An 11,511-nucleotide genomic window follows, 5' to 3' on the forward strand; every position below is an offset into this window, starting at 1 on the left:
TCATGTTCAAATGTACAGTAAACCCCTGTGTTGCCTGATCTTAACATGGCAGCGGCTCAAGATTCCCATGGAGGTTACTTTCGTGTGATCCTTAGCTCATCCATCCCTCCAACTTCCGGAACGTACACCTCTGCACGGTGTAGGTTAAGCACATTTTTTCACCTTCTGCGAAAGCCTTCCTCCCCTCCCCCTTCGCCCGCCCACTGCTGACGATACATCAACTTAACAACTAGAACGCGTACTTAACTGTTACTCTGTCTGGCAAGTTACCATTTTAGAGGCAAGTATGCACGTCACTGGCTGCGTGTAGGATAGTATGCTGCAGAGAGTTAATTGGAAGAGTCCGACCAAGGACCTGGAAGGCTCTAAAGACGAACCGAACCAACAAAGGGAACGGTTTGGTGAGTCTTAGGGGCATATTAGCAAGGAACCTCGTTAAAATTATCGCCGTTTTATCGGCAGTTTCCTGCCGATAAAACGGCGATAATTCGAGGTTCCTTGCTATTATGCCCCTAAATGTCATGCGGCATACATGCCAACATTTCAGGAGAGCAAAGTGGGAGATTTAAAAAAATAAATCGGGAGAATGGGGATTTGAATCGGGTTACTGGCATTTATGGGCTTTGGAAGTGGCTGCTGGAAGATCGGACATTTGAAACGTAAATGCACGTTTTTTTCTTACATTTCAGAAGCATGTTGCGCAATGGCAGGCAGAGAGAGGGTGATGCAAGTGTTGGGCTCTGGCCTGACAGGTTGTTGGTAGTACATGCACACCCACCCCCCTGTGGCAGCCCGGGCTGAAACAGCTCCCCCCCCCCCCAAGTACTTCGCAGGTTTTTGAAAGACGATTCCCAAGTTAATGACGCTTTGTTGGTTTTTCACGCCTTGGAGAGCCCCTGCATCGCCACTCTTTGTTGGAAGAGTTAGCACTTAACACACTACCAAGCCCTGTCAGCTGAAACCCCCGACGAATCGGGTTTCTGCTTGTACAAATCGGGAGGCGGGAGACTAGCCTTCAAATCGGTAGTCTCACGCCTGAATCGGGAGGGTTGGCATGTCTGTGCGCGGCCACGTTTTCAGTTTGCTGATCAGTAACATTCCCGTGTTATTGTATGTGCTAATATATTATAAATAAATGCCCTTTGTAGATTTTTTTTGACGCAGCACTCCTGGCAAAACGAAGCAACCAGAGACATAAAAAGAGGTAATTTTCACAAAGCCCTATCTCACGATAGCCGCAAAATGTTCTTAAAACAGCAACAACTATCCCAGAGTACTTAAGGTTTCTAATTTAATTTATTTTCCAATATGATCTTGCATTACGTGACCTTCGAGCCCAACTTTAGGTCTCGTCTGAGGCAAGTGCTGCTGCTTTTGGTGCGTTTTAAGGTCGACGTAGGCAGCGCGCATGCGCGATCTGTGAGACAAGCTGTATTTGTTTGTTTTTGTAGTTTTATGTAGTGCGGGCTTGACCCGAAGGTATTGGGTCATGAGCACCAGTTGCTTTACACAAGGACACATTAATTTTTTGGTAGGCATGGGGAAACTAAATGATTTGCCCAGAATCACAGGATGTTGAGCCCATGCCCAGACTCGAACCTGGGGGCATACTAGCAAGGAAATTCGTAACAATTATCGCCGTTTTAGCGGTAGGAAACTGCTGCTAAAACTGCGATAATGGGGTTGCTAATATGCGTTATAGAATTCCAATAGAAGCCCAGGTTAGATGTCCTGCACATCTAACCTGTGCTTCTGTTGGAATTCTATAACGTATATTAGCAAGCCCATTATCGCAGTTTTAGCAGCAGTTTCCGGACGCTAAAACTGCGATAATTTTAACTAGTTTCCTTGCTAAAATGCCCCCTGGTTCCTTAGCTCCAAAGGCGATAGCTCTCGCCCTTAGCCCTTAGCACTCATCCTCCCTCACTATGTGGGCTTTTTTTCCGCCCCTGGCTACTGATTCTGCAATTGCAATAACGTCTCTCGACGATCTCATTAACGCCCGACCACGGACGATCTCACTAACACCCGACCACGGGTGATCTCATTAACGCCCGACCACGGACGATCTCACTAACGCCCGACCACGGACGATCTCATTAACGCCCGACCACGGACGAGCTCTTGGATACCTACCGTTTGAGTATCTGATGAGAGCCAATTCAAAATTTGCAAACAATCGTGACAAGAATTTTCAATTCTATTAAGGACAAGGAGGCGAGGATTATGCTTAGTCTCATTTCTTTATTTAGAAATGCCCAGCAGCCATAAAAAACAGATAAAACTACAGTACCCATCAACACTTGGGTCACAACCATAGAGTCCACACTATATAAGGTCCACTTCCTCTTTCTTTGGTGGTATACCGTAATAGAAGAGAAAAAGTCAAATGGAAGAAATCCTTAATGGAACACAGTTCAAATCCAGAATGAAGGAGTTCAATGTAACAGCAGAAGAAACAGGAATCCCAATCCTCAAATAAGAAGGCAGGAAAAACCGGTCTTCAACGAAGGAACCTCATTTGGGATCAGATCCTAAAAAAGACACAAAGCCGTAATACACATTCCGTGTAAACATGAGCATGCAAAAGAAGGGTGGGTAGAGAGAAGCAAGTCAATGATAACATTTCAGCATCAAGAAAACATGAACTTCTTGATATTTACAATAATGCATGTAAACAATGGGTGGGATAATCCTCGCCTCCATGTCCTTAATAGAATGGAAAATTCTTGTCACGATTGTTTGCAAATTTTGAATTCTATTTCAGGACAGGAGGCTCCGATTATGCTTGTTTAAAGCTGATCCACCACAACAGAGGCAACATTCTCAATAGGTTTATAATAAAAGGTTTTGAAAACAGAATCAGAGGACCAATCAGCGGCCTTCATAATATCAAACAGTGTAACATCCACAGAGAAAGCTTTAGAAGCCATCGCCCCTCTAGCAGAGTGCGCCCCAAAAACAGACACATCAATACCTGCTTCCGCCATGAGCCAGCGTACCCAGCGAGCTAACGTAGCCGGGGTAACGGGGCGAAAAGGCTTCTGTAAAGCAATCAACAATTGACCTTGCATGTCAGAACGAAAAGGTGAAGTACTTACTTCATAATCTTTGAGACACTGCACCACACGCAGATTGGGATGATTAGGAAAAGAGGGATAAGAAATGGACACAGTATGGGTCTTGGTACGCTGAGACAGGCGAAATGTGACACCTTCTGGAGTGAAACTGCGTCCGGTCAGATCTAAGGCCCGGACATCAGAAACCCGTCTGCAAGATACCAGACACAACAACATAGTGAGTTTGGCAGACAGTTGTTTGCGGGAAAGCAAAGAATTGGTCGGCCAGGCCTCCAGAAAACGCAAAACCACAGAAACGTCCCATAACGAAACATATTTAGGACGTGGAGGATTAGCCAGGCGAATACCTTTGAGCAACTTAGCCACCAAGGGATGTTCCCCCAACGGCTTGCCGTCTATGTGGGGGTGTCCTGCTGAGATAGCAGAGAGGAAATTATTAATGGTGCGATAAGCCAACCCGGAAGAAGCAAGTGAGGCCAAGAAATTAACCATCACAGAGATATTAGCCGATGTTGGATCAACTTGCCGTTGAAGACACCAGTCAGTCCACTGCTTCCAGGAACCCCTGTAGCGTTTGTGAGTGCCTGGAGACCAGGCGTCACTGATGAATTTGGAAGCGTCAGCCGAAAGGCCCGGGACCGACCAGCGTTCCCCGAAATCCGCCACGCCATGAGAAGGAGAGAGCCTGACAGAATCAGGGGATGCGGATTCTGAAGAGGATCGAGCAGGAGATTCCACTTCAGGGGAAGAAGGAACGGTAACGCACAAACCATCTCCAAGAGAACCGGGAACCACGCTTGAGCCCTCCACAGAGGGGCAATCAAGATCAACTCTGTCTGATAACGTTTCGCGTATGCCAGGACTCTGGGGATCATCGTGAACGGGGGAAAGGCATAAAACAGAGTCGCCGGCCACCTTTGGAGTAAAGCATCCGTGGCCATGGCATCCGGATCCGGCCTCCAACTGTAGAACAGAGGGAGCTGGGTGTTGAGGCGGGAGGCAAAAAGGTCTATGTGACACTTCCCCCATGCTCGAAGAAGACAACGGAACACCCGGGGATGGAGCCTCCAATCGCTGAAGTCTCTCAGATATCTCGAGTTCCAATCCGCCACAAGGTTGCTGTGACCGGGAAGATATTCTGCAATAACCGTGATCTTCTGTTGCAGACAACAATGCCAAAAATCTTTGGCAATCTCTGCCAGTAACCGCGACCGAGTCCCCCCCAACTTGTTGATGTAGTGAACCGCTGACACATTGTCCATGCGGAGAAGAATACATCAGTTGGACTGAAGGGGAGAGAGGCAACGAATCGCAAAGGAGCCCGCCAGAAGCTCCAGACAATTGATGTGTAGGGAAAGTTCCTGGGGAGACCAACGACCCCCCGTCGAGCCCAGACCGCAGCGGGCCCCCCAGCCCCAACAACTGGCATCCGATTCTATCACCACTTCCGGAGTGGCACCGAACAGGGCTCGACCATTCCAGGCCTCCATGTGATCCAGCCACCACTGCATCTCCGACCTCGCTTCCTCCGAGAGAGGAATTTGATCTGAGTACCTGAGGCCGTTCTGGAGATGACGAATTTTCAGACGCTGCAGAGCCCTGTAATGCAGCGGGCCGGGAAGATCGCCTGCAGGGAAGAGGCTAAGAAACCGACTACTCGTGCTAACGATCTCAATGACACAGTCGGTTTCGTACTAATGGAAATCAACTCCCTCTTGATATATCGAATCTTTTGATTGGGTAAAAGAAGTTGATACGAAAGAGAATCGACATTGAAGCCCATGAAGTCCATTACCTGAGTCGGGTTCACACAGACTTCTGCACGTTCACCAAAAAGCCTAGGATTTGTAAGAGATCTATGGTCCACTCCAGATGGGACAGGAGTTTGAGTGGACACTCCGCTAGAAGGAAGATGTCGTCTAAGTAGATGATCAACCACACACCCCGACTGCGAAGAGATTCCACAACCGGCCTCAACAATTTCATGAAGCACCATGGTGCTGATGAGAGGCCGAACGGGAGAACGTGATACTCGTACCAACTCCCCTGCCAATGGAACTGGAGAAAGCGGGGATGGGGACGGAAGATTGGAACGGACAAGTACGCGTCCTTGAGATCCAGGCGAACCATCCAATCCTTCTCGCGTAGAAGATCCCTCAAAAGATGGATTCCCCCCATCTTGAAATGCCTGTAGACCACACCCCGTTGAACTCCCTGAGATTGAGCACCAAGCGGGAGCACCCTCCCTTCTTCTCCACAAGAAAGACTGTGCTGGCGAACGCCTGCGGGTGACGCACGGTCGGTACAATCGCCCCTTTTAGGAGAAGGGACTTGAGTTCCTCGGTGATGAACTCTTGGTCCCTTTGAGAAAAAGAAAGAGGAGAGGGAGGATGGGACTGATGTTGGGGTTGGTAAAACTCTATCCGGTAACCCTGAACCGTCTCCAGTACCCATGCATCGCTGGAGATCAAGCGCCAATTGTCGAGGAAAAAACGTATCCTGCCCCCTAGAACAACACTGCATGCAGGAATCAGGCTCACCTGAAGTGGCGGAATCTTGATATCCTCCGGATTGTCCTCCGGAACGCCCTTTTCTGTACTGGCCACGGCCTTTTCGTGATGGGTAGAAATTAGATTTCTGGAAATAGCTTGAATCTTGGTGTCCTCCTCTATGGGACTGATACCCCCGCTGAGAGGGCTGTTGCTGACCACGGCCGGACGAGCGTCCCCTGTTTCGACCGGCCTTGGTGAAAACCGAACGAAAAGTCCGGCGGAGAGAGGCTTGGGCCTCATCTAACCCACTGAACGTGTTAACAAATTGGGTTAGCTCCTTCAAAAAGGGTTGTCCAAAAAGCAAGCCCTGAGCCGCAGGACCAGACTCCGAGGTAGCAAGCTCTGCCAGCTTGGGATCGAGCTTGAGAAGAATAGATCTACGTCTCTCACTGGAGAGTGCGCAGTTGGCATTGCCCAACTGACAAATCGCCCGCTGGGCCCATTCTATCAGCTCATCCGGGTCTACCATCCTGGAGGTGCTCTTGACCAAAAATCCGAGATCCAAAATTTTGGTGAGGGGCTCCAGCAGATCAAGGACCTTATCCTGGCACAAACGCCAGGACCTGTCGAGACCCTTCTTGGGATCCCTTGCAAATTTGCGCAAGTAAGTAACCATGGTGGGATCCACCTCCGGAGTGTCCACAAAGTTATCCGCCAGGTCTGGCCTCGGACACTCCAAATGGAGACGGGCACGTACCTCCTTTTCGAAGGGCTGACGGATGTGCTGTTGCACGTATTCCGTCACTGCTGGGGATGGAAGCCAGGCAGTGGAATGGGGATGGACAATATCTGCAGGCTCAAATGTGAGAACTGGAGGATGAGACGGGGCATCCACAAAATGCTCCTTGCATTTCCTCTTCTTGGGCTGAGGAGGAGCAGGGTCAGAAGATGAAGAAGATTGTTGGTCATCACTATTGACATCTTCAATGATAGTAGAGGGCTTGGCGGCAGACAAAGACTGCGCCTACTTTCTGAGATCAGAAGCATGGGGATTACTTGGGGAAGAAGAGGACTTCTTAGCAACAGGCGCCAAACCCTTTGTTGCGCATACTTAGTCAAAAGGCGCTTCAGGGGCGTGATTGCGCGTACTAGCGCCAAATTCATGGAGTGCTGCACTCCTCTGTCCAGAGCTTCCACCAAATCCTGCTCTAGGGATTCGGGAGCCTCCTCATCAAACTCTCCTTCCTCATCATAATAATAATCACTCATTGTGCACGAGAATCGTGAAATATGCCCACAAGATGAGGAAGAAGAACAATTGCCAATGGCAAAATTCAAAGGGGAGTGAAAAAACCCTCACAGCAAGCCAAGTCTTGTAGAAAAACTACTGGAAAGTCAATAAAGGGTGGAGGGAGGGCTTGCTGCCGAACAAAAACGTCACTCTAGGCAGAGCCTATGCAAATTATACAGCCGGTGACTTACTCCTAGTCTCCGGCGTCGAAGGGGGCAGATGCCTGAGGCTGTGGGCGTATACGCCGCAAGGGATGTCCTTCTGCAATGCTCCGATGACAGAAATACACGGAGCGCCGGAAACAAGCCACCTCGCATGCGCGGATACCGGCTGCCTGCCAGGAAACGGGACAGCTCGCGCACGAAGCCACCAAAGCCCCCAAACTCCCACTCCACAAGTGCAAGAAGGCACAGGCCCCACTCGCCCGGCCCCAGGGAGGAGACACTCGCTCCCAGCCGTGTCACGCCGCAAACCGAAATGCGGAGCTGAGGAAGCAAACGCAGGTAAAAATGCAAGCAAAGCGCTAAACACAAAGCGATAGACAGTGCACCAGCAAAGCGGACATCAAGCAATATAAGAATAAACAACAATTAGGTAAGAGAAATTGCACTTAACTGGCTGCGGAGCAGCAAAGAAAGAGGAAGTGAGACTATCTACATGACCTTATATAGTGTGGACTCTATGGTTGTGACCCAAGTGTTGATGAGTACTGTAATTCTATCTGTTTTTTATGGCTGCTGGGCATTTCTAAATAAAGAAATGAGACTAAGCATAATCAGAGCCTCCTGTCCTGAAATAGAATTTCCCTAACACATGGAATAGGGGCCGGACCTTCCCAAAGAGAAACCATCAGTGCCAATCATATTCACTGCAAGTTATTTCCTATCCAAAGTTAACATCTCTTTCCGTCATCAGTTACCTGTAAGAAGGGAATCGTCCATCCTTCTATACGTCAGCACCTGGCTAAAAAGAAAGGTTAATCCTGTCAAAAGAAACAACATACCAGTATAATCTCTAATCATTGGGATCTCTTTATTATATGATAATAGAATGACAAGACAAAGAAGACATTGCGATAGCAGTATATCTATATATGGAATAAAGAATTATTAGTGCAAGGGGGAACCTAAACATAACCTAGAAAGCAAAAAGGAGTGAATGATTATATAATGCAACCTATCTAGGAACCCCTCACCATAGTCTCACGCATTCTGGTCTCAGAAGCTGAGCTGGTCCCTCTTCCTCTCGCTTCGGTTCTTCCAGGACTCTGCTCTGCACTGGCTGGTACACGTCTGCACCGCTATGCCTCGTCAAAGCTACTACACCTTCTCACTGCTTGCACCCTCTTTGGTCTCTTCATCTGCATCAGTCTATAATAGCACTCTGATAGCCACCGCTGCGGACTTCAATCTGCTCCCAAGTCTGGCTGTTTAACAGTCTTCCATCTCGGTGACTAACTAACTTCTCCAATCTTTCCAAGAACCATCTGACCTCTCCAACTCTCCAAAACCAACTGACCTCTCTGCTCCACTGCTCTTCGATAATATGGAAGGCTCTCTGCTCATGGAAATTTCCAGCAAGCACCCTGCCTCCCACCGAATTCCTGTACCAAGCCCCGCGCTCCCTGCCCTCCCACAGTGGCCAGCTGCAGTTGCGTCTAGAGCCCGGGAAGTAAGCCCATTTATTTATTAATTTATTTATTTATTTACTATTAAGTTTTGTATAGCGCGAACAAGACCCGTGGGTATCAGAGCGCTTCACAGTATGAGGTCGGTTATAATTCAGATATGTAGTAACACTTTTAAATTCAATCAGAATATGAGGTAGATACTTGTGTGAAATACTGAGGTAGATCCTTATATGCCATTAGGGGTTAGGAGTATATATAAATTTACATAGCATGAGCGTTTACATTAAGAGTTAGATTAGAGGTTAGGATATATAGCATATGGTTCACTCGTAGAATAACTATGAGGTAGGTAGTTATAAGGCATTCCGGAGGTAGATTAGGTAAATATGCGTATACATATTAGCAAGATGTAATAGGAAGGATACAAAATATGCGTATAAGTATTAGCAAGAGGTAATAGTAAGGATACAACTAGGTCTCAGGAGAGACTCCTGACCCGAATCAGTGTTCCGCATTACCTTTGATCAAGTCAGCATCTTTCCCTTTTAGTTATGTTGATGCTATGAATTAGGACAGCAATAGTTCCAATCAGTGATCATCAGTCTTCACTATGTAAGGTATTTACTCATCAAAATGCTTTTCACTTCCCTCTTAAAGTGGGCGAAAAGATGAAGGTAATAGTGGAGGTTTGCCTTTTTTAAGAAACACAGTGATTGTGGAATCATGCCATGATTTAGGTGCATTTCCCTGTTGAGATCTTAAACACAGGTCCATTAACTCTGTTTTAAGGATAGATCTAAACTGTTTGAAAAACTCTAGAGGGATAGCGTCTGGACCCGCTGCTTTTCCTGATGCTAGGGACATTAGAGAGAGTTCAATTTCTTCCCAAGTAAGTGGTGAATCTAATTTCTCCTTTTCCTCACTAGATAGCTTGGTGTCCAGAGCTGAATCAGCAAACGGAGTGATCTGATCTGAACAGAATACCCTAACATCTTCTGTATACAATTTAGAATAAAAATCCTTAAATACTTCAAGAATGTCTTCTGTTTTATTAACTGTTGTTCCTGTCAGGTTATTTATTTTATCAATATTGGCAAACGTCGCTTTCTGTTTGGCTCTCTTAGCCAGGTGTTTACCGGTATTTTCTCCCACTTCATAAACCTCTGCCCTAAAGGCAGAGATTTGTTGAGAGAATTTTGTGGCAAATCCTTGATGAATCTTAACTTTGAGGATCGTTAACTCCTTTAAAATGATTTCAGCAGCTAATCCTTTGTTGTACGCCTGCATAAGTTGGATCTCTAATGTTCTTAAATTTTTCATTTCTGCAGCTTCTCGCCTTATAACCTCTTTTTGTTTTCTTATTGAATAACTCAATGTTTCTCCCCGAACCCCACATTTAAAAGCATCCCACACTATTTCTGCAGACGCAGTGCCTCTGTTGTGTAAGGAAAATTCTGGGATCCAATTGCTCATATATTCAACATAAGATAAGTCATATAGTAATTTGCGATCAAAGGACCATGATCGAGGAGTGATAGGGGTATTTAATTCAAACTTGAGAATAATAGGATTATGGTCTGAAATGATTTTCGGTGACACCTCATATTCCACTTGGGTAAGCTCGTTATATAAGCATTTGGAGATAAAAAAACTTCTGATGCGGGGCAGAAAAGAAGGTATGGCCAGACTTCGCATCCCTTTTCACAAACCCTACATCTAGCATTCTGAAGTCCTGAATCATCTCTTTAAGTGCACCAAACACTTTCCTCTTCCTACCTTTATATGGAATGCTGCCATTGATATCATAGGTTTCATCTAGGTGTAGATTAAAATCTCCACATAGTATGATATTAGATGACCATTGAGCTAACTCCACGTTTAGAAGATCAAAGATGGTAGGGTCGTCCAATACTGATGCATAAATTGAGCAAATAGTAGTAATTAATCCTCCAATTTTGATTTCAACAATGACCCATCGTCCTAGTAAGTCTTCTTTAATTTTTTTAATTTCCCCCAATCCAAATCGCTTTAGAATTGCCACTCCTCTTATAGTAGAGCTTTGGCGAGAACAACCTACCACTTCCAATCCAAGATCTCTTAGCCACTTTCTGTTAGACCAGGCAATATGGGTCTCCTGTACACAAACAATATCCAACCTCATAGTTTTAAGTATCTGAGCCATTATACCCCTTTTTCTTTTATCATTTAGACCACACACATTGATGGAACATATGTTCAATTTAACCATTATTTGATTTTAGTGATTTAGAAACATCAGACACATTAAACACATTGGAGAAATAATAGCAAAAATAGCAAAATATTCAAAAATTCGGCACCTGCCCTATATTGATCATAAGTTTGCATTGACAACATCTTCCAGCTGTATGACCTTGCACCCCAAAACAAAATTTTTTTACCCCTCCCCAACCCCCCCAGCAAACCCCCCCAAACCCACCCACACCACCAATCCCCCCCCACCAGAAGCGTAAGGGCTATTGCCCTCATCGATGGAAAGTGAGTATGGGCTGTAATTTCCGCCTGAGCCAGCCCGACCTGAGAGATAACAAATCTCTACCAAAAAGAGAAGAGAGAGAGAAAAATAAAAAAATAAACATCAGGATAAGGCACAATTATAAGGACATCCGATCAATCTACGTTTAGTACTGGTCTTCATCATTGATCCTATGAGTCGTTATTACATAGTTTCTAAAATCTGTTGTGCCTTAATTTCAGAAACAAAAAAAATCGTTCTCCCCTTATATACAACCTTAAGCTTAGCAGGATTTAAGAGGAAAGCTTGTCCCCCTTTGGATTGTATTGGAGTCATTAGCTGTTTGAGTCTCCAGCGTTGTTGCACTGTTGCAGCGCAGAAGTCTGGTCGAACAAAGAATTCATGCCCCAAACCCTTTCTAGTCTTAGATGGTCTTGCCAGATCATATAGAATCTCACGAAGTAAATAGTTCTGTAAGTTTATAAGAATAGCTCTTGGATTTTTATTTCCTGACTCCTGATCTT

Source organism: Lissotriton vulgaris, chromosome 11, assembly GCF_964263255.1.
Source record: "Lissotriton vulgaris chromosome 11, aLisVul1.2, whole genome shotgun sequence".
In the NCBI taxonomy this organism is placed as follows: domain Eukaryota; kingdom Metazoa; phylum Chordata; class Amphibia; order Caudata; family Salamandridae; genus Lissotriton; species Lissotriton vulgaris.